A 24,030-nucleotide genomic window follows, 5' to 3' on the forward strand; every position below is an offset into this window, starting at 1 on the left:
ATTGTTGGAGATGAGTGAGTATTTACAGCCTGAACACAAATCCAAATGCTAGAAACCCACAAAATTAAAGCAGATCAGCTTCTGAGTGGACTGAACTACATTCTAAAGCTGTTCATTGTCTAGAAATTAGAGTGATTTTTATATTAATAGCACTTGTATCAAATAATCTTAGGAATTTAAGTATTAGAATGTCTATGTTCTTTATAAAGGTAATGTAGCATTGAGTAGCCATCCCATGGATTGCCCACAAAGCAAGTGCTTATCGAGTCTGTCTGCCAATTTCCTCACCAGGTTTAGCAATTTTGGGTTTGGGGTTTCCCTTCAGAGTAGAAGACAAGCCATTTAATAATATCAGATTTAGCCTTATTTGCCTAAGGCCAAGATGTTTTATAATCATCTCTAATTAGAAGTGAGAAGAGTGCTGGAGTAAATGAAGCAGAATTTAAAGATGCTAAATGGAGTTACTTTCATTTCTCTTATGCTATGTTAAATCCTGTCATTTCTTTTTTTCTTTTTCTTCTTTTTTTAGGAGACATGCATATGAGGAATGGTTGTCATTATTGTTCTAGATTGACAAGGTGTTAATTTCTCTGTAGATTCTAACTATAACATATAATGAAAAAGAATGTGGAAAAGATACATGTGTGTGTGTATAACTGAATCACCATGCTGTACACCAGAGACTAACACAACTTTGTAAATCGACTATACTTCAATAAAAAAATTATTTAAGGGTTATGCTGCACTAGTATTTCTTAGAGGAAATTGTTCCTTAAAGCTAGGGAAGGGAGTAGGCACGTCTTGGCAGAGGTTGTCAAAGAGAAGCAATGGCGCCTGTTATGCTAATAGTACAAGTGTTACAAGACTGCTTTTCTTGTTTTCATGGTCACACATATTTAGAGCACTGTATTTTATTTGTCCTTTTTTGTTAAGAAAATTTAGCATTTCTGAAAGAAGAAAAAGCAACTCCATTCAAGTTGTCCATTAATTGTCTCAACTTATATATTTCTTATTTGTAAATCTTTTCTTCTATTTTAATGACTGATACAGTATCCTAATTACAAGGCTATTATGGGCTTGTCTTAATACCTTGAGTGTAATAAAAATGGCTTAAGAAAATGTCTAAGAATAAATGGGTTCTTCTAATGAGTTTCTAATAAGTAACTCTTCAGAATTACAGTATAGCTCATCCATTTTTAGTTGCCTTCTAGATGATGCTTTCCTGTCTGTAACTGCACATTTTGCACAGAACTGAAGGCTGCAATGATTATCTACCCCAAGTATATACTCTTAATGCTTTTCTGTAAATATGTGTGTAATGTGTATATGAAAGAGAGAGAGATTGGAGGGAGGAGAATGAGAGAGGGGCTTTTCTTAGTCATAAACATCCTGAGAATGTGTGTCTAATCTCTGAGGACTTGACTTGGAATAAATTATGATTCTAATTTTGTGCTTTTGATTATTTCCATAGATCCTTTAATTATCAAACATTGGCTAGAATATTGATGTTAAATGATGTAAAATAAGATTTATTATCTTAAAATTCTGTGTTGTGTATATAAAATATTCAACGTCCATAAACAATAAGTATTTATTGACCCTCCTATAGCAAGCAGCACTCTAGATGTGAACGTATAAAAAAGTATTCTAAACTGTTTCTCTAGGTGCATGCAATGCTTGGGAGGTGACATAAAACAAGAGATTACATACATGAATTAGTTATAATTATAATAAATGCTCAGCACATATGGATGAATGTATGAAGAAAGTATAAACAGAGAGGATAAAACTCAGTTTATTGTGAGACCTGTGAAAGAGGGGCTAAATTTATCTAGATAGTGAGGTCTGTCAATAGGGAAATGATCCTTGAGAAGTAACAGTTACATTGAGAAAGTAAAAATAAAAATAATTAACCAGGAGGAGGGGATGAATGGATTATGGTGGTGGTTTAGATCCAGGCAGAAGAAATAGTTCCTTGAAGCAAGAAGATACTCATATTGTCCAAAACAAAAGTGGTTGTTTGGAAATTAGGAATATAGTTAGACAGATAGTTCTAAAAGCTGTAATTTCTTCTAAAACCATTGGAATCTCTATAACAAAAAAGGTTGAACAATGCAAAGATAAACTTTTTTTCATGTGTGTAGTCTGTGCTGTATAATATGTGATGTGGTGCTAAATTTTATTTTTTAATTTAATTTAATTTATTTTTAATTGAAGTACAGTTAGTTACAATGTGTCAGTTTCTGGTGTACAGCACAATGCCCCAGTCATGCATATGTGTACATATATTCATTTTTGTATTCTGTGCTGCTAAAATTTAGTCCTCAAAAACATCCTTCATGTGTTATTAGATACATTTTTTCAGAGGGGGAAGCAGATACTTGAAAAATGTGTTTACAGGGTCACCCAGCTAGTAGGTGGCAGAATGCATGTATACACCCAGATCTGTTGATTCCACTATTTCTTTTCTTTTCTTTTTTTTTTTTTAATTGAGGTATAGTCGGTTTACAATGCTGTGTCAGTTTCTGGTGTACAGCATAATGCTTCCGTCATACAAATCCCATGTTTATTTTCTTCCCACTGTCTCACTCTTCCTTTCATGCCTTTAGTCTTTAATTCAGTACAACTGTTCTGCTTTTTTGTCTCATGAATTCAACCCTCACGACCCTCTGGATGGGTGAGTCCACATCTCCCTCCTTCCTGCTTGTAACTCACCTTCCCCTCATAATGAAGAAGAGATGGTATAAGAAATCTCCTGGCTGATCCATTGTAACAGAAATTCTTTACAGTTGAAAATGCCATGTGATTGTGGAGCAACAGAGGAAGCATTAAGATAGTTTGGTAAGTGAAGCAGAGGACTTTTCCCAGAGCCCTCTCTGTCTGAGATGGTTTGATTTGTTCTAACTTGGAGGGATAGCTCTGTACTAGATGATCTGAAGGGTCGAGGACTTGCCTCAATTTTTCAATTTGCCCCATGTTCACCTTAACTTTTTTTAAGGAGAAAAAAATACATAAACAGTGTCTACAGATAAGATGATGCATTTGCCTTGTGTGTGTTTTTAGCTTACCAGAATGCTGGAGGATAAGTTCTTTGGCTGAGGAAAGAGAGGAATCCCTTTTTCTCCATGAGACTTTCCTACCAAAACATAATGTTACTGATGTAACTGCTACCTGCCCATTTAAGTGAGTTTTATGGTAACATTTGTCAATCAGAATAAGCTCCACTAAGAATGACTGGATAATTATGCCTTTCCATGGGGGAGAAAAAAAAACTGTAAAAAAAAAAAATCCAGCCTCATACTTTTCACTGTATGATTTAGAAACAGTAGCTATTCCATAGACTCCAAGATGACCAGCATATAATTAAGGACACTGATTAGTTACAACACCCATTGCTATTCCATGTGAGGTTACCCACATTGCCTGTTGACTATAGTAACGCTTTATTCTTTTAGATTTTATACCAGCCTTAAAGAAAGAAGGAAGGTCTACCATATGCGACAACATGAATGAATCTTGCAAATATTATACTAAGTGAAATGAGCTGGTCACAGAAGAGCAGATGCTACATGATTCCATTTACATGAGGCATCTAAAATCGTCCAACTCATAATGTAGAACAGTGTTTGTCAGAGCCTGGAGGAAGGGGAGCCCAGGAGTTGTTCTATGCGTGTGAAGTTTCCAGTAATGAAAGTGAACGTGTTTTAGAGATTGTACAACACAGCATCTGCAGTTGGCAATGCTGCAGTGTGCACTTAAAAATTCATTCTAAGGGTATATCTTAGATGTCAAGTGTTTTTACCACAGTAGAAATATATGGCTCAACTCATTATCGAATTTTCTTTAATCAAGACTGTAAAAAAAAAAAAGTCAAATTATGTTGGGTTTGGAAACTAAAGAGAGAGAATGAAGAAGAGTTCTTGTTAAGATTTTCTCAACTTGTAAAGAAAATTCTGGTTTTGAGCTGGTTCTGGCAGTACATAGTATTCAAGGGGCTCGATTTAAAGCTTTTAAGAATATTTCTATACTGAAATCGAAATAGAAAAACCCCTCTGCATAGTAGCTTAATTTCAGTTTCTGCATTTGAGACTTGAAGTTCTTTTTCTGAGTCAGTTTATCAGTCTATGACAATTCAACAATAAGAAATTGTAAGTCACTTTATCAACCATAAATATACAATTTTAAAAGGCAAGAAAATGTTAAGTTTCCAAGCAGCATAAACAATAAGTATTTTAAACTCCTTTCTCACTGGGCTTATCTGAAAAGACTAGTCATAAGCATAATTTCCTTTTTGTTTTCTGATCAGGATGAAAATTGACTAACTCTATAGGAAAATATCCTATCACGGTGCTAGTTTTTTACATGTATTGACAATATTGTGATCCTAAAATCAGAGTATGTGACCAGGTAATTTTTTTAAAATTATAAACTAATTGTCTTAAAAGTCTTAAAAAATTGTAGGAGTAAAATCACTTTAGTTATGCATTTAACAGAATGGTTTAATTGAAAAATATAAAATTCCAGGAAAACAAGACTGTCCCATAAAAGCCAATACCTATGGAGGCCATTGCTTTTACAGAATGATCCCCTGAAGAATAACTTACAACCCTTTCCTCAATTTTACTTTAATTTTCTTAGGCAATGGGCCTTGTACCCCTTCCTTTGGGAGAAACAGCTTAAATGGATTCTTGCCAGCGGAGGGTTTTCTTTAATATGATTCCTGCGGGCAAGTGGGCTTCCACTGTATTCCAAATCTCCATCTCATTCACTGATGCCTAAGAGTCAGAGATGTGATTTTCAGAAGAGATAATTCAGTTGTGCTTGGAGGGCAAAAGAAAAACTGCCAAATAGCATATTCAAGAGTAGAGCTCGTGAAATTTTTAGAGCAGACAGTTCCAGCCACCAGACACTTCAACAGAAGAAAGACCCTGATGCACTGAGCAACGTTGTGAAACCATGGAAAAATACTTAAAACCTTTTCTTCGGCTATGACAGAAGGTCCAGTTTTATTGTTATTTATATAATGCTGATGGTGGATATTCTATGTATTTTTTCCCTATGTAGAGCCCTTGCCTTTCAAAATAGCTTATTAAAGGGTAACATTTCTACTGGATGAATATCTGTCTAGAAAACCAGCCAGCCAGTCTGTCTCAGGCTTTCATACTCTTCCTGGAAACTTTTAAAATTTCTTTGAGGATCTCCTATAAATTATAGCCATCCTTAGAATAAAAGCACAGATAAATAAAATAATTAAAAATTCAAACTGGCTTCCATTTACTGGGCACTCTCTATAGGATAAACATATTTTATAATTGATCTTGAATAGTTTCTGCAATACTATGAGAAAGGTATCAATCCTTTCCATTTTCTTAAGGAAACTGATTCTCGACAATGTTAGCAAACTCTCCCAGGAGTACACAGCCAGGACATGGGCAAGCTGAGATCAGGCTCTGAAATCTGTCTTCCCTCCATTAGTTACAGGATCTCTTTTTTTTTTTTTTTAACATTTTTTATTGATTTATAATCATTTTACAATGTTGTGTCAAACTCCAGTGTTCAGCACAATTTTTCAGTCATTCATGGACATATACACACTCATTGTCACATTTTTTTCTCTCTGAGTTATCATAACATTTTGTGTATATTTCCCTGTGCTATACAGTGTAATCTTGTTTATCTATTCTACAATTTTGAAATCCCAGTCTATCCCTTCCCACCCTCCACCCCCCTGGCAACCACAAGTCTGTATTCTCTGTCTGTGAGTCTATTTCTGTCCTGTATTTATGCTTTGTTTTTGTTTGTTTGTTTGTTTTTGTTTTTGTTTTTTAGATTCCACATATGAGCGATCTCATATGGTATTTTTCTTTCTCTTTCTGGCTTATTTCACTTAGAATGACATTCTCCAGGAGCATCCATGTTGCTGCAAATGGCATTATGTTGTCAGTTTTTATGGCTGAGTAGTATTCCATTGTGTAAATATACCACATCTTCTTTATCCAGTCACCTGTTGATGGACATTTAGACTGTTTCCATGTTTTGGCTATTGTAAATAGTGCTGCTATGAACATTGGGGTGCAGGTGTCATCCTGAAGTAGGGTTCCTTCTGGATACAAGCCCAGGAGTGGGATTCCTGGGTCATATGGTAAGTCTATTCCTAGTCTTTTGAGGAATCTCCACACTAGGATCTCTTTTTAATAATACATTTTTTGTTTGATGGTGACAGGAAATACAGAGATGGATTTCAGTTCTTTAATGATAGTTCTTTATCAGAAGCAAAGAATCATGAAATAACATTGTTTTTACTTTATGAATGCAGTATGAAGAAAACACTGCAATTGTGTTAAGCCACCAGGCTTTGGGGCTTTCTTCTCTAAGCCTGTTTCTCACCTGTAAGATAGAGATATATGCCTCCCTCATAGTATTGTGAGGTAAACAGGTGTACCTGCTTATATCAGTGCCTGGCGCACGAAAATAACTGATGGATTTGAGATGTACTCTAGTCCAGTGGTTAATAGTGTAGCACTGCTTGGGTATGAATCTTAACTTCACAACCTAATAGCTGAATATATTTATGTCACTTTCTTGACTTCCCTGTATCTCGGCTGTCTGATCTGTGAAATAGACTTAATAATAGCATCTAGCTAATAGGGTTGTGATAGAGAGAAAATGAGTTTGTAAATGTAAATTGTAAAAAAAAAAAAAAAGTTTGTAAAAGTTCACAGAAGAGTTTCTAGCCCATAATAAGGTACCAAAATGTTAGCTATTAATCAATAATCACTGTTACTAAGTCTAGAGGATTTTATCCTGCTCTTCCTCAGTGTCATGCACTTCTTCCACCTTTTTTTTCTTTTTTTGGTCATAGGGCTTATTTACTATGTGTTTGTCTGCTTGTTTTCTCTCGCTTGTCTTTGGTCCCCTCCATTTCCTTTCAAATGCTGATTTGTTTGTTTTTTTTCCCGAGGGTGTAGTCATTTTTCTTATCTGTGCAGACTAGTTTTGAAGATCTGTGCTAACAGATCAAGGAAAAGAACTGGTCTCGCTGGAAAGACATTCAGCCTTGTTCTTCAGATGGTGTATGTCTTTAAGAGCTGCTTGTGGAGCCTGGAATCCGTCTCAGGTCTCATTTCCTTCTTTTCTTCTCAGCTGACTTGAAATAAGCTTTTCCTCTCCAATGAAATAGCTTCTCAGCATTTGCCAAATTCATGAAAATTAAAACCACACCACTATGAAACTTCACATGGTTTTGCTACTTTTCAATTAATAAAACAATGGAGAGAGGGGTAGACTTGCTTTTTAAAAAAATGCTTTTTATTTATTTTACGTATTTTTCATTAAACTATAATTGACTTACAATATTATGTTAATTTCAGATGTACTACATAGTTGTTTGGTATTTCTATACATTACAAAATGTTCGCCACGATAAGTCTAACTACATCTGTCACCATACAAAGTTGTAACAATATTATTAATTATATTCCCTATGCTATACATTACATCCCTGTGACTTATTTATTCTGTAAGTGGAAGTTTGTACTTAACCCTCTTTCCTAATTTTGCCCATCTCCCCACCCTCTTAACTTTCTGGCAACCACCAGTTTGTTCTTCATATCTATGCGTTGGTGGCTTCTGTTTTATTTTGTTTGATCGTTTGTTTTGTTTTTTTAGATTCCACATGTAAGTGAAATTATCCAATGTTTGTCTTTCTCTGTCTGACTTATTTCACTTACCATAATACCCCCTAGGTCCATCCATGTTGTCACAAATGGCATGATTTTATTATTTCATATGCTGGAATGATATTCAAATGTATATATGTATTATATATAATATGTAAATTATACTATTATAATTTATATATTATATAATTATAATATATAAAACATATATTAATATATTAAATATATAAATATATAATATAGTAAATAATTACAATGATAATAATTATTTAAGTTATAATAATTATATAATATATGATATGGTATATGGTATAATATATAATTATATGTAATATAATATGTAATTATAATATATAATAATTATTTAAGCATATTATATATGATACATATATATTATAATAAACGTGGTGTATATTATATATGTATACACACATTTCCTTTATCTACTCACCCATCAATGGACACTTCGGTAGTTTCCATGCCTTAACTATTTTAAATAGTGATGCAATAATGAGTGTCGGGTTACAGATACCTTTTCGAGTTAGCATTTTCATTTTCTTTAGATAAATAGCTAGACTTGGAATGCAGGGTCATATGGTAGTTGTATTTTCAACTTTTTGCGGAACCTTCATACTGTTTTCCATAGTGGCTGCATCAATTTATATTCCCACCAACAGTGCATGAGTGTTGCCCTTCTCCACATGTTAGCCAGTGCTTGTTATTTGAGTCTTAAAGTCTTTTGAAAATTTTTTACTCTTTAGACTTTTTCCTGTATCTGTTGGCTATCTGTATGTCTTCTTCAGAAAAATGTCTATTCAAGTCCTTTGCCCATATTTTAATATTTTTTTTTTTGATGTTGAGTTGTAGGAGTTCTTTATATAGTTTGGATATTAACCCCTTTTGAGTACATCATTTGCAAATATCTTCTCCTATTCAGTACGTTGGCTTTTTGATTTGTTGATAGTTTTCTTTATTGTGCAAAAGCTTTCTGGTTTGACGTAGTCCCAATTGTTTATTTTTGCTTTTGCTGCCCTTGCCTGAGGAAACGGATCCAGAAAAATATTGCTAAAACCAATGTAAAAGAGTGGACTGCCCATGTTTACTTGTAAGAGTTTTATGGTTTCAGGTCTTATGTTCAAGTCTTTATTTTGAGTTTTTTGTCTGATGCAAGATAGTAGTCCAGTTTTATTCTTTTGCTATGTATTCATATATGTATTGCATTCATTGAAGAGGTTGTCTTTTCCCCATTGTATATTCTTGCCCCTTTGTTGTAGGTAAATTGACCATGTGTGCGTAGGTTTATTTCTGGGCTCTCTATTCTGTTTATTCTTTTCCATTGATCTATATGCCTGTTTGTGTGCCAGCACCAAATTATTTTGATGACTGTAACTTTGTATTATAGTTTGAAATCAGGAAGTGTGATGCCTCCAGTTTGTTCTTTCTCAAGATTGTTTTGACTATTCAGGGTCTTCAGTGTTTCCATACAAATTTTAGAATTACTTGTTCTAGTTAGATGAAAAATGCCATGAGTAGTTTGATAGGGATTTTATTGAATTTTGTGTTACTTTGGGTAGTACGAGCATTTTAACAATAGTAATTGTTCCAGTCCATGCACAAGAGGTCCTATTTATTTGTGCCATCATCAGTTTCTTTCATGAATATCTTTTAGTTTCAGAGTGCAAGTCTTTCACCTCCTTGATTAAATTTATCCCGAGGTATTTTTATTCTTTTTGATGCAATTGAAAATGGGATTGTTTTCTTAATTTCTCTTTCTGATGATTCATTATTAGTGTATAGAAATGCAACAACTTTGTGTATATTCATTTTGTATCCTGAAACTTTACTGAATTCATTTTTTCTAATAGTTTTTTGGTGGAGCCTTTAGGGTTTTCTACATATAGTAACATACTGTCTGCAAGGGAGAGACTTTCTTTTAATTTTGCCCAGACTTCTCAAATAGCATTTTTTAAAAGAGCAAGACATAATTTTATAGTTTGGCTTGCTCATACCTTCCTTTTCTTTCCTTTGCATTGGCAGTTCATCCATCATATTTTGGTGAGTTTTTGCAGAATAAAATATATTTTATTATCTTTATGGAGTATTGATAAACAGAAAGTTTAATGTTTGCTGCCACACAGGAAAAACTATTTTTTTTTTCCTCAGTGGGCAGGAGTAACAGGGATAATTGGAAAATATTTTAATGTAATATATAAACTCCAGTGTCAGCCAGGTCTGATTTTCTACAACATTAAGTTGTCGACATTGGGATCTTAACAGTGGAGAGTGGCACAAGTGCAGGGATTCTCTCCAGATTTCTTTTTTTTTCTTCACTAAAGCAACTTGGAATCACATTCTTACACTAATCAGAAGGAACATCTATGGTTAAGCAAAATAAAAACCAAGTAAACTGTCCAGTCTGTAGGCAAGTCATATGGCTCAAACTCTAGTTCTATTTAAAGAAAAGAATGAGACAGTCTTGCTCCACTTACGCTGCAGAATAAAATTCTTAGATAGCTTTAAATATCTGTCAATTAATAGTCAAGAAATGATTTTTCTATTTAAAATTATCTTAACTTTAATTTTGTGCTTCCCATTACATCCTATTTCTCTAAAGTAGATATCAAATTTGTTTATTTCCAAGCCATGTGAGTGAAATAAATTACACCTTAGAAGCAGCAAGTCAAATATGCTAGCAGAGAGGTAGCTTTTATTTTTTAAGATGCATCATGTGAAAGCTAATCTGCAATGCTTATAGATTCAATAATACAACAGCACCTGTTGTAAAAATGCGTCTTAAAATCAAAGCCAATCGTGGCCCTCATTTGAATACTGAAAACGAGGTGTAGTTTGGGAGGCAGAAATCAAATATGATTTGTGTTTGGTTACTTTATAAAAGACATTTACTTAAAGGGGCATTTGATAAATAATTATTGTACTTGTCACCTTGAATAAAGGCTAGGTGCCTTGAATTAATTATATTGTGATGCATTTGAAAGAGGCGTATGTGAGATAGATCATACTGACTATGTTTGCTGCTAGATGTCACTATTGTTTCAGTGTTGTTCTACTCTGGGATACTTTCTTGGACTGTGAGAAGAGAGGCATTTGCTTGGTCATTCTTGTTGGCCAGTGCATGATGCACCAGAGGAAAAACATTACATACCATCTCTATTAAGTAAAAAATCATTTAATAGGTCTCAGAGTGTGCATTAGAGATTTAACTTCGCTGGAGATTTCTTGACACTTTTCATGGTGTTGATTATCAACATGACAGAAGATAGGGTGATAGCTGGTGGGAAATCTTAAGTTTTGACTGTATTCCAGACTCACTGCTAGGTAAGAATCTCTAGAAGTGGTAAGAATGATTGCTATCTTTTACCTCTAAATCTATTTTTTTGTTTGTTTTAAAAATACCCCTGTATGTTTATGTTTCCTTTATGTATTTGATTTACTTTCGTGTATAAATAATGGAATATATTTTTCTCCCACACTGTGCTATCCCCTGGGGGATTTTCGTACGGAATTAAATATATTGTTCTGACATAATTTACTAAAGTCTCCTCCAACTCCCTCCGGTTGGAAACCACCTATAATATTTCTATTCCTTAACAGCATATAATGTGATTAGCACCTTAGGGGATAAAAAAACAAAACATTAGGAAAGCACAGTTTCCAATATTTAGGAGAAGGAATTGATCCTACAAAATAGAGTTTGCACAAAATAGAGTTTGCACAAAATAGTGTTTGAACACTGCCCATACCTTTACCCTAAACCACTGGATTTCATTGTCTTGTTAAACAGCTTACTACGTATGTATAAGATGAGAAGAGTCCTTTTGAGTTCATAGCACTGTCTTATAAACGACGCAGGGCACCGTTAAACCAAAGTAGAGTTATTTATTTATTTCTTTCAGGAAAACAATTATGAACATCTATGGAAAGCTGCCCGTGTGAACAAAGGGTAACACTGCACATAAGGTTCAAAAATATTGTAATTTAAGACAAAATGGGAATGATAACTCACAGTTTTCTCTATGAGATCAAGAGCTGTCAATTCTTTTAATCTGCAATGTGGGAGCTATCAGAATTTTCTTTGACCAGCCACACAAAACGCATTGTGTATCGTTTATGTAAAATAATACAGAAACGGTATCTTCACAAGTGGGTGAGGTAATCTGGTACAGGGAATAATCTAAATGACAGTTCAGCCTAATGTGATTTGATGTGTGGCTAGAGTTTCAGAGCGTGACTAGCTTCACAGCAAGCAGCCCATGAGTAGGGAAGGTTGTAACTTTCCTCTAGATCAAGCAGTCATGAACTTGCAGGTGTGATTTTATTTTTCATGAATTTGTTCGCTCAGAGTAACACAAGCAGAATTACTCTTGCATTTTAATTCTTTTTTTTTTCCTTTTTTTATTGAAGTATATTCGGTTACAATGTTGTGTTAATTTCTGGTGTACAGCACAATGTCCCAGTCATGCCTACACATACATACATTCATTTTCATATTCTTTTTCATTAAAGGTTATTACAAGATAGTGAATGTAGTTCACTGTGCTATATAGAAAAAAATTTGTGTTTTTTTATCTTTAATTCTTATTTTAAGATGTAAACCTTCAAAACATATTTTCTAAGCCATTCTCATTTTTAGTAACACAAACATACAGATCAAAGACAAGCAAATTTATATTTATATTGGTTTTAATAGTCATACTTTAAATATATTATATGAAGAAGAATTTCCTTCTTTGCTAAGTACTATTCTGATGTGTTTACAGCACTTGCTTAAGGGATACAGAAATTAGTGACTTTGTCTCAGCTTTTGATGCTGCTCTGTGGAGTGAAGGAGCTGGCCAGAGAGAGGTCTAATTTTCAGATCTGTTTAAGTTTGCTATGGAGAGGTAGGAAATCAAAACCACAGGTAGTGCATCAATGCAGGTCCTCACAGGACCACACCCACCTGTAAATCCAACCCAATAACAACCTGAAATCTGACAGAACAGAATTTCCGTCTTTTGGCTGTGAGGAGAACGAGCAAAGTCTTGCCTTTGTGATAACTTCTACTTTGATAGTAACTCCCAAGGATACCTTATGGAAGAACAAGGCTCTTTTTCTCAAATTACTCCAAAACACTTAAATTTTCTTAGTGATATCTTTAAAAAGATTTACTATATTCACATGTTATTTTCTTCTGAAAATAGAAGAGTTTTGCCTTATTACATTCACTGCAGAACAATAAAAAAGTAGTTAAAAAATAATTCCAAAAGCTGCACTAAAATGCATTATTACCCCCACTTTTAAGCTATCATAAAATGACTCAGTGTTCACTGAATTTGAGGTGATAACAAGTTACAAAAAACCAAAACGAAACAAAATGCTTCTGGAATTAAAAAAAAAATAGTGATGAATAAAAAGCAACCATTTTATATTTTCAAACGCTTTTAAGACTTACTATCAGTCTAAGATTCTGTTGCTATTAACCAGTTTTCCTCCCCGTTAACAATTGCTTTTCTTTCCTTTGGCACATCCTTCCATTCTGTTTCACATTTAAATCATAAAACTATATTTAATAAGAAAATCCATGTAAAGATTCATGTTATTGTATTTGCTAGTAGTGCTGGGTCTAATGGTCAGATACATCTTGTTTTAGGAACACTATGTCCTTGGTTGAACATATTTTCAGAGCGGAATAAGTAGTTTGATTCAGATTAGCTACTAATACGTACATTCTTAATGCTTCTTCTTTGTAGGGATCTTCAGTTATCTTCCTGTTTTTTTCTCCTGGATATTAATGTGACCATGTAACTTAGTAGTTAAGGTCAGGTCTCTGGAGCATGCAGACCATGCTGGTTTTGACTCTACGTGAACTGAGCAAATTATTTAACCCTTTGGACTACGTGTTCCACAGTGTGGAAAAGAGTGGGGCTGTTAGGGGCTTCTGTTATTTGGCTTTATAAGGCACAGAGGTTAGGGAAGTTAATTGAATAGGGAAATAAACTGTTGAACTCTGAGAGCAAAACTTGGGAAGGAATCATGGTTAAAAGAGAGAGAACAAAACTGGATACATTTGAACATGTGTCTAAACATGTTGACCAATAAAAGGCCATCTATTTGGGCAAATCATTGATTTTATTGATGATCTGCATAGTATATAATGGAATTCATAGCAGAAGAAAAAAAACATTTTGACCTGAAATTTCGTGACTTCAGAGATGCTTTTGTCAAATAGACATGTCCTTAATCATACAGCAGACAAGCTATAATTACATTGATCAGATTCTATTGTTGAGTCTTTTGATGCCAGCACAACTGAGAAAGCTTTAATTAAATGGTGAAGATATTTTGCATCTATTTTAAGGAGGAATACCGTGTCAAAAATAAAACTTCAAGGCAATACCTTGTCAATAGAGAATATTCCACTGCGTGTAGTGCCCTGGATGTGTCTTCTGATTCATCTGCACATTTTCACACTCTAGTAGTACAGGAATGACCTCTTTTCTTGGATTCTCTCTCCAAGGTTCACCACAGAAGTCACCTTTTCCAGGGTCCCTTCTTTATATCTATTCCCTTGTCGTCAGACTGGGTTGAGTGCTCAGTGTTAACCAGAACCTTTAGTTATAGGATAGTAGAAACACTCTAGTTTCAGCAGAAAGGAATTTATGAACCGCTCACAGTATTGTTAGGAAGAGATTACAGTATTTTCAGGAAGGATGAAGAAAAGGACTCCCAGCCAAGCTTTAGGAAAACTTCCAGAACCAGGGCACAGAGCAAAGTCAAGGGAGCTGCTGCCTCTACCGTGATTTGCAGATCCAGGAAACTACCCCTGTGGCTGCTGGCTCCAGGACAAGCCGTGTCTGCTGTAACTGGGTGGCTGCCAGATTAGAAAGCTAAGTACTTTATGGAGAAGCTGTTAGTGTTAGAACTACACGTTTTCTGCTGATGTACATCATCAAAGTAGAAATTTTCTGCCTCTTCCCTCTCTCCGCAAATGATCCAGTTCTTTTTCAGACTTGTTTAAGAACATTTGGTTTGTGGAAACTAAATTTTGTACAGAATCCCAGTTTTATGGTAGAGCAGAAAACTCAGGTTTCTAAGTGTCCCAACCTCCCTGTCTTTTCCATGAAGAATGACATGCCCCCAAAATGGTGGACGGTGAATTTGCCACACACCCCTTCATTGTGCTCACTAGTAATTTTTATACAGCACTCACTGCAGATGATAAGGATTGTAGTACTACTGTCGGACCCCTGTAATTTTTAATTGGTTTAGATAAGCAAGTTCTACCTTGTAGTGTTGTGACCTCAAATTTAAAAAGTACATTAAAATATTTCAGCACAGTGTAATCCACACATTAGGAAGCCAAAATAATTATCATTATGACTACTGCACTTTTACTTGTGTATCTACCTATTCTAGGCTGTCGATTTCTTAAGGAGAGTGACTATATCCTTAATTTTATATTCCAATGCCTATTGAAGTATCTGGCATATATTAGGTGGCCAGTAAGTCTTGGTAGAAGGAAGACTGCAAGACTGCAAATAAGTGCATTCTGGGGGGATATCTTAGAAATTAATGGGAATGCGAAGACTAAGTAGATTCACTGGCATTTATTGAAGAGTCTTGAATTTTAAGAAATTAGGACAGTTTGCATAGATAATGAAATCAAATTACTCATTATTATTTATTTGCAATTCAAGTAAAAAAAGAAGTGGCTAATGAGTATGCTTTTAAAAATATTAGTCATATATTAAAAATTGTGGCATAAGCTTCTATTAATTCACATATCACACAATCAGCAATGTTAAATAAGTCTTTAAGCTAATTAATCATCAATACATTTATCTGTGTATTATGGAAACTATCTTCTTAACATAAATTTAGCCTGCTAGGTGCTCTATTATTTATTATTCATAAACCAAATGGAACTTCATTGGCTTGTAAGAGACAATACTACCTGTATTTTATTTAAGGGATTAGGTGGGAAAATTTTCACTTATACTATTAATCTGAAGTTTGAAAATCAAGGAATACTGTTCTTTAAGGTTTCTTTATTCAACGTTTTACATGTTTTTGAGCTACTACTTTTGTTCTGAATTTTATCTCCTTGCAGATGGTTTTGTTCTGATAGTTTAATCATTCTAGCCTCTCAGAGCTGAAAGAGATTTTACTGTCTGTTGATGTCTTACTCCCAGAGCAGGGGTCCCTTTCACGTAATTCCTGTCAGGTGGTCGTCCAGCTTCTGCTGGACTATCTTCTTGAAACGTTCAAAATAAGGAAATTATCATTTTACAATGCTGCCTAATTTCTCACAAAATTTCAAGTTTTTCTAAAACTCTGTCTTAAAAGGCAATGGAATTCTTTTACTGTGTCTCACGAGCGCTGGTCTCATTTTTACTAAGAAATAAAAGCTTTGAAACATTTCACTGAGTCTACAAATAATGTATTTATCACTCTCACAATTTGAAGGTAGCTTTCACTCCATTCAAAATTTTCCTCTTTAGAGGGAAGGGTGTAGCTCAGTGGTAGAATGCATGCTTAGCATACACAAGGTCCTGGGTTTAATCCCCAGTACCTCTATTAAGAAATAAATAAGTACATATTTTAAAAAGTTCCTCGTTATGATGATAAATTCAACACTAAATATTCTTTGAAAAATCGTGTGCCTGATTTTCTTCTTCGTGGCTTAAGGCCCTCATTCTCTCATTCCAGGCAAGGAAATTCTTTTCCCCAGTAAGAAGTCCCCACTTCAGTGTCTCTATATAGAACGTTTCCTTTAGGACTTTACCACAAATCTATAGCTTAACTCCCAACTGCACTGTTGTTATGTGCGTAGTTATATACCTTCTTTCAACCTACCTTGTGAAAACAGCATATTGATTTTTTTTAATGGGGCAACATCCCTTCCTCTCTGGCACATGGGAAACTGCCCCAGCAGGGCAAAGTCTTATTGTCTCTCCCTATCCTACACTGATCAGAGATCGTGGCAGTTGTGAATGGTCCTCCAGTCTCCCCCCCTTGGTGCTTTGCTACAAGATGGAAACAGCTATGGTTACTATGAGGCAATACGGGGAGGATAAATCACTGGCTTTCTAGAGGCAACACTAAGGAGGAACTCTGAAAACTAGAAAGTCAAGAGTGGGCCATGGAGAAGAGGCATCCTGAGAAGGAATTCTTTCAATCACTGTATGAAGTCCTGGGAATCCCACAAAGCTGCACCTGCTTGTTGTGAATGAGAAGAAGGCCAGCAAAGGCTTTGAGATTTGACATACAGTGAAAAGCTGCCCATGTTTCAGGATGACACCTAAGAGGTGCATAAGCAGTGAAAATCATAATGGCACTGCAAAGGCTTTATAGATGAAAATAGTATTGGATTAATTGCCCAGAGAGTGCAGGTCAGGAATTGTGATCTGAATCCAACAGGACTGACTCTTAGCTAAAACAAAACAATTAATGTAGTACATCAAATCTGAACATATTTTTACAGATAAAGCCTAAAAATATAGTATGTATGTACATATGTATGTATTTATTTACTTATTTATATTGAGGTATAGTCAGTTTACAATGTGTTAATTTCTGGTGTATAGCATAGTGATTCAGTTATATATATATATATATATATATATATTCCTTTTCATATTCTTTTTCATTATAGGCTATTATAAGATATTGAATATAGTTCCCTGTGCTATACAGTGAAAACTTATTTCTCTATCTTATATATAGTAGTGTGTATCTGCAAATCCCAAACTCCTAATTTATCCCTCCCTCCCCCTTCCCCACCCCCCGGGTAACCGTAAGTTTGTTTTCTGTGTCTATGAGTCTGTTTTGTAAATAAGTTCATTTGTGTCATTTTTTAAGATTCCACATATAAGTGATATCATATGGCATTTTTTCTTTCTCTTTCTGGCTTACTTCACTTAGTATGACAATCTCCAGGTCCATCCATGTTGCTGAAAATGGCATTATTTTATTCTTTTTTATGGTTAATATTTCATTGCATATGTATTTCACAACTTTTTTATCCAATTATCTGCCAATGGACATTTTCTTCTGTGTCTTGGCTGTTGTAAATAGTGTTTCTATGAAGATTGGGATGCATGTATCCTTTTGAATTATAGTTTTCTCCTAATACATGCCCAGGAGTGGGATTGCTGGATCATATTAGTAAGTCTATTTTTTTCTATTTTTAGTTTTTTAAGGAACCTCCTTACTGTTCTCCATAGGGGCTGCACCAATTTATATCCTCACCAACAGTGAGGAGAATTCCTTTTTCTTTACACTTTCTCCAACATCTATCATTTGTGGACTTTTTAATGATGGCCATCTGACTAATGTGAAGTGATGCCTTATTATAGTTTTGATTTGCATTTCTAGAATAATTAGTGATGTTGAGCATCTTTCATTGTGCCTGTTGGCCATCTGTGTGTTTTCTTTGGAGAAGTGTCTATTTAGATCTTTGATCCATTTTCTGATTGGGTTGTTTGTCTGTTTTATATTGAATTAGCAAATATTTTCTTAAAACTCTGGATATTCACTCATATACCTATTATCATGCAACATGCAATTCTCCATGCAGACCACAAAAATAGAAAGAAAAAAGAATCAAATGCCTTCTTGATTCATGATACCCTCAGCATTCTTCTGGTATACTGATAGAGTTATCTTATTTTTAAAAAACTAAAATTAATGTATACAGCTTGCCTGACTGCATGGACAATGGTGCCACTGAGACATAATATAGGAGGAAAAAAATTGTGGGGGAAGATGATGAGTTCAGTTTGATGTGAAAAGCCTGGATATGGGGATATATACTGTAGATAGATAGTTCAGAAGTCTGCACATGTAAGGGAGACCTAGAAGAACAAATGTGGGTGTCACAATCTTTGATCGGCCAGGACTGGGCATTCTGTAAGCCTAATCAAGCAGTAAGTAATAGAGGGCAGGAGTACATGATATAAAAGAATAAGAGCTTCTTTATATGTGTGTTAACATGACCCTTGCACTAGCCTAATGACCTAAGGGCAGCAAGCTCACAAGGTTGGTCTCATCTGACCATGTTAGTGGTTAAAATCATTGAACTTCTTCAATACTCTGGATCTAAGGAATGAAGAAAATGAGGAATCTATCTATTTTTATTTTTTGATCCCTTTTTCTTGTATACATTACTTATACTCTTTGTATGCTGAGGAAACGGTAAAACAGAACTTAAAGCAGGTTTAAATCTGGTCGGATTGGTCATTCCTGCCAAACTTGTAACCCAGACCTGCCTCTGTGGTCTGACCTACCTCTTCATCATATTTCAAATCATCACTATGAACAAAATAATGCAGAATGTGGAGAATAGTGAACTGAAGACAAAACTCTATATATTAGGTGTCATTGTCACTTTTAGAACTTGGATATTAACATGTTCATTGAGGCTTCTGGTGGCCCTAGAGTCACGCCACTCAGATTCCTTTGAAGAGAACCTGCTATAAGGAACACAGCTGGCTAACAGTGTCCAGTAACTGTGCCTTCGGACCTGTAACAGTGTTCACAGCGAGGTCCCCTGCCCCCCAAGCTCCCCACTGCTCCTGAGGAACTGAACATGGGAAGGGGGCTGGTGCAAGGACCTCTCTGACCTGCATGCTTTGCCTGAGGACTCCTCATGGGCCTGGCTGAGACTTTCCAGAGCTGCACTGCAGGTGGAGGCTCTTCTTCCCCAGTCAGTCCTCCTTCCTCTCTCTCTCCTTTCATACCTCATCCTGTTCCATCTCCCACTTATCCTTCAAGGGCATCTCCTCCTATGTCGCTTGCAGTGTGACTCATTCTGTCTTAGCATCTGCCTATAGGAGGACTCACGCTGTACAAAAACATCGTCTTCAGAATGAAAACGAAAGCCGTGGTGTCGTTTTTTAATCGTTACAATTGGGTAATATAAAGATTCATCCACAATCATAGACAGATTATCTGTAATGAATAAATGATTTTGGAGACAATGAAAATTCTAGTTCTATGATGAAATTATCCATTTTTCATTGTTCCTTGCATAAAGTGTGGGGATAAGCATATGACTATCTGGAAGGAAATTATAAAAAAAAAATCATCAAGGCATGTAATTACTAATTAAATATTATACTTTCCTCCTCTTTTCCAAATCTGTGCTCTCTTTCATTCTCAGGCCTTTTTCATTCTCTGAACTTTATCTTGGCCCTTTATTTAATTGTATTCTTGTAATATTGTATAGCAAAATAGGCTTTGCAACACCATTCCTCAGAAAGTACAAGAAAATCTATCTAGGACCAGAACCCAGGACACCAAATTTCTGTGTCTGGCTCCTATAGATCTTAGAAGATCAAAGACAGGCATATGTGAACCTTGGTTACATCTTTACAGCAAGTTAATGCTGAAATAGGTCAATTTTACCCAGAGAGCAAATTCTAATAATATCAGGTCAGTACAAAGTAGTAGCATCTTAGTGAGCCATGTCTTTTTCCTCTTCACTGCTGTTGTTGCTGAAAAACATAATCTGAGGGTAGCTGTTCTTTTCCCATTATTGATTTTTGTGCACTTCCATTATTTCGGATCAGGTAAATGCTGGTTTCTTTTGTGGGTTTATAGAAAGGACATATCAAACAGAGATTTGCAGTCCCCAAAGAGACCAGCTTTAAAAGAATACTTCAATGGTGGTGAATAAACAGACAAATATCTAATGGGGGTAAAGCCAGACCCACTTGTTCCTTTTGATCAGAAAGCTTGGTGTTAGTATTTGTAATAACAGAGGGTTGATATATTTATTTCAGAAAGCCTGCACCTACCTGATGTGCTTTTTATGTGGTAAAAAGATATAGCAAAAAGAGCAAATGTTTTGGAACTAAAAGATCTAGGTTTGAGTGCGTGTTGTGCTGTTTTGTTTTTTTTTTTTAACTATGTGAGTGTGTCTTTCAACACCATGGGCCTCAATATTTTTATCTATAAAAAGTATTGTAGTGCCTAGCTCACAGTTTATATGTAGATCAAATGAGATGTTTTTGTGAAATATCAAACACTCTGCTTAGGTGATACACAACAGGGACTTAAGCAAATTCTATCAATGGGCTATTCATCAGTTAAAAGTCCCCCATTTATTCACTTATTCACCAGGCATTTGTTGAGCATTCCCTGTGTGTCAGGTGACAGTCTCGGGGTAAACAAAGAGAGACCCTGCTCAGAAACAAACAGATGGCAATAATGTGCGATACAAAAAAATGAAGCGTGTTAAGTGGCTGGAGAGTGTGAGGCAGTATTTTTTTAGATCAGGCAGGCGGGCAGTCATCTTTGAGAACGTAGTCTTTGAACTAAGAACTGAATGACACAACGAGGCAAGTCACACCAACAGTGAGATGAAGAGAGTTCCAGGGTCAAGAGCAAACACAAAGCCTGCAGAGGTTTGGGAATCAGAACGTGGCTGAAGCACAGTGTGAAAAGAGTGGTAAGAAATGAGGTGGGAGAGATAGTCTGGGGCAGGATCACTGAAGGCTCTGTTTAAAAGTTTATTCCAAATATGATTTTAAAAAAATCCTCTTAAGGAGTTTTGAGCAACAGGCTGCCTGACCTGCCTTACATTTTTAGATTCCTGGATTGAGAACAGACTGTCAAGGGGCAAGAGAGAAAGCAGGGAGGCGAGGGGAAGGCCAGAAAGAGGTGATGGAAGTTTGGTCTGGTAGCACTGGTAGCGATTGGCAGAAGTGGAGTGATTTGGGATAATTTTGAAAGTAAAGTGGCCAAGAATTATCTCATATTTTACATCTGTGTTTGGGGAGAAAATATATGTCAAATATAAAGCTGATATTTCGTGTTTATGTTTTGAACTTCTACATACGTGCAAATGTTGAAGAACACAACAGTGGATCTGATTTAGTCATCATCCAACTTCAGTTATTTGAACACACAGCCAAGCTTGTTCAACACACACTCTATGAACTCCCTTGATGCAAACTCCAGATATCTCATTATCTGTCTGTAAATACTTCAACATGTATCTCTAAAACATAAGGACTCCTTAAATTTTAACTACAATATCATGAAATTATCAATACCACAAAATTAACGATAAAATCATCAAAACATGGTTAGTGTTTACATTTGTCTAAACAATTTATGATTTGTTTTTAAAGTTTTTTTTGAATAAGGATCCAAGAAAATATACACATTGCAATTTATTGGTAAGCCTTTTAAGTCTCTTGCTCTAAACTTATAATTTTCTCTTTTGCTCTCTCTCTCTCTTTTAATTTTTCTTTCCCTTTTCTTTTTTTGACTGAAGCCCATTTTTACAAATCCTGTAAACTGATGTATACAGATTGAGTTTTTGCTCTTTTGGGGCTAGGTTATTTCACAGATGGTGTGATTTATCACCAACAGGTGATAGCCAACATCTTGTTCTCTCTTTTTGTAATTTTATTAGTCATTAATTATATCTACCAGATCCATTAATCTGAAAATTCAGATTTCTTCTCCATTTTTGGCTAGAATACTTCTATAAAAAGATCCTTCCTGTCAGCAACTTTTGGTTATGCGGAGGTACAGCTGAATGTTTGAATCGTTCCTTTTACTGATTCTAAGTGTCCTCTAAAGGTGATCAATGAGGTTTATGTTTGTTTATTTGTTTGCTTGAATCATTATGAACTTAGGGTTTTAAACACTTTTGATGCTCATATTGTTCTGTCTTGAACCAATGACAGTTTCTTCAGTTTGGCTTTTGAGTCATTTTCACACAAAACATAGATAACTTCCATTTTTTTCTGGCATGACAAAATGAATCCACACTTATGAGGTAGACTTCCTATCAGAGAGTTGGAAGTAAGACATTTCTCCACAGAGTTCTAATTCCTTTTAATTGGAAATAATAAAGAGCACAATCTATAATCTGGAGATATTATTGCCATTGGATTGTTCATCATTTCTAAGCCTTTTCAGTGAACAGAGCCCCAAAATGTATAATTTTTTATAAGATAAAAATACAACTTGAGTACTACTGATATTTTCATTTCAAAGTCAAGTTTACAGTTTCTATTTGATGTCATCAATTTTCAGTTTGTCTCCTTTTAAACACCCTAAAACCTTGATTTTTAGTGATATCAATACAATTACTTGATGTTTCCCACAGCATATGTGTATGAGTGTCCAAAGGTACTCAGGGAGGCTTGTGTATTAACCAATTACTACTCTGTTTCAATGAGTTAAAATAAGTACTTTTCTTTCCTCACAGTGGCACCATTTCTAAAGTAGGAAAAACTTTAATTTGGGGGATTAATGTCAAATAAAGGCATGTATTATATATGTGTGTGTGTGTGTGTGTGTGTATATATATATAAAATAAAGGAACACTGCCACGTTAAAAGAAGTTAAATATAGGCAGGAATGGGATTTAAAGTAGAAAGAAAAGTCTTGGGATTGTTAGCCTCGGTAGGTCTCTTTCTTTCATCGGCACTTGGCATCTTCCCTGCGATGTGGACGAATGCAGCTGCAGCTCCCTGCCAGCTGTAATTTAGTTGGCAGTAATTCTACCCTAGCAGAGGGCACATGATTGCTACTTATCCAGCAGAAACAAAGGCAATGTGATGTGTAATTCCATGTTCATGCTACTTCTTTATTACTATACTTTATAAATCATTTATTCTTTCTGCTTTATTTTAAACCCTAGGTATTTGAGCATGGCATGACATGTTTTACTCCAAACTACCAACAAAGTACTCATAATAGAGAAACCAACTAAAAATAATTATCATCATCATCATAATAAATTAAAAAGCTGACATGTGCTGGGTAGTTATTACTGTTTGCCAAACAGGATGCAAAGCACTTCGCGTGTATTACTCATGTAGTACAGCAACTTATAAAATAGCCATAATTCTTACCATTTTATGGATGAAGAAACTGAGGGTTAGATAAATCAACCACCTTTCCAAAAACTGCATACTAGCACATTGTAGATTAGATGTTGGCTTTCTATCATTGTGTTAGGGAATAAAGGGTGTTTCAATGTTGTATTTCATTTCTCTCCAGAAGAATTAAGAGAAGACGGATAAGAATGAAGAGTACAGAACATCTTAATCTATTTATTCAAGTATTTGAATCTCAATAAGGAAATATCGTGATGCAAATGAATATTTTTAAAATGTGATAGATCTCTGATAAATGCTATTGATTTTTTAAGCCAAATAATAACATTTTAAAATATTAAGGGATTTATATCAAAGCCTTAAGGTTCTGTAGAGACCAGCATAAAAAAGTATTAATTAGTAGATCATCAAATTGTTTTGAAAGGTCTTAAACAGTGAAAGAAAACCTCTAAAGTCTTTAACTATGATAAAATACCTAACAACTGAAA

At 35.0% G+C, this 24,030-nt stretch overlaps 1 long non-coding RNA gene across 1 annotated transcript; it reads left to right on the top strand.

Annotated features, from left to right (window-relative positions):
* Positions 1-1,789: 1,789 nt before the first annotated feature.
* LOC116666324 lies at positions 1,790-23,799 on the top strand. Its single transcript, XR_004323111.1, has 3 exons — positions 1,790-1,800; positions 5,910-5,916; positions 23,718-23,799. It is a non-coding gene; the product is annotated as an uncharacterized LOC116666324 (long non-coding RNA).
* The last annotated feature ends 231 nt before the right edge of the window (positions 23,800-24,030 follow it).

The sequence above is a fragment of the Camelus ferus genome, chromosome 10, assembly GCF_009834535.1.
Source record: "Camelus ferus isolate YT-003-E chromosome 10, BCGSAC_Cfer_1.0, whole genome shotgun sequence".
Lineage (NCBI taxonomy): Eukaryota > Metazoa > Chordata > Mammalia > Artiodactyla > Camelidae > Camelus > Camelus ferus.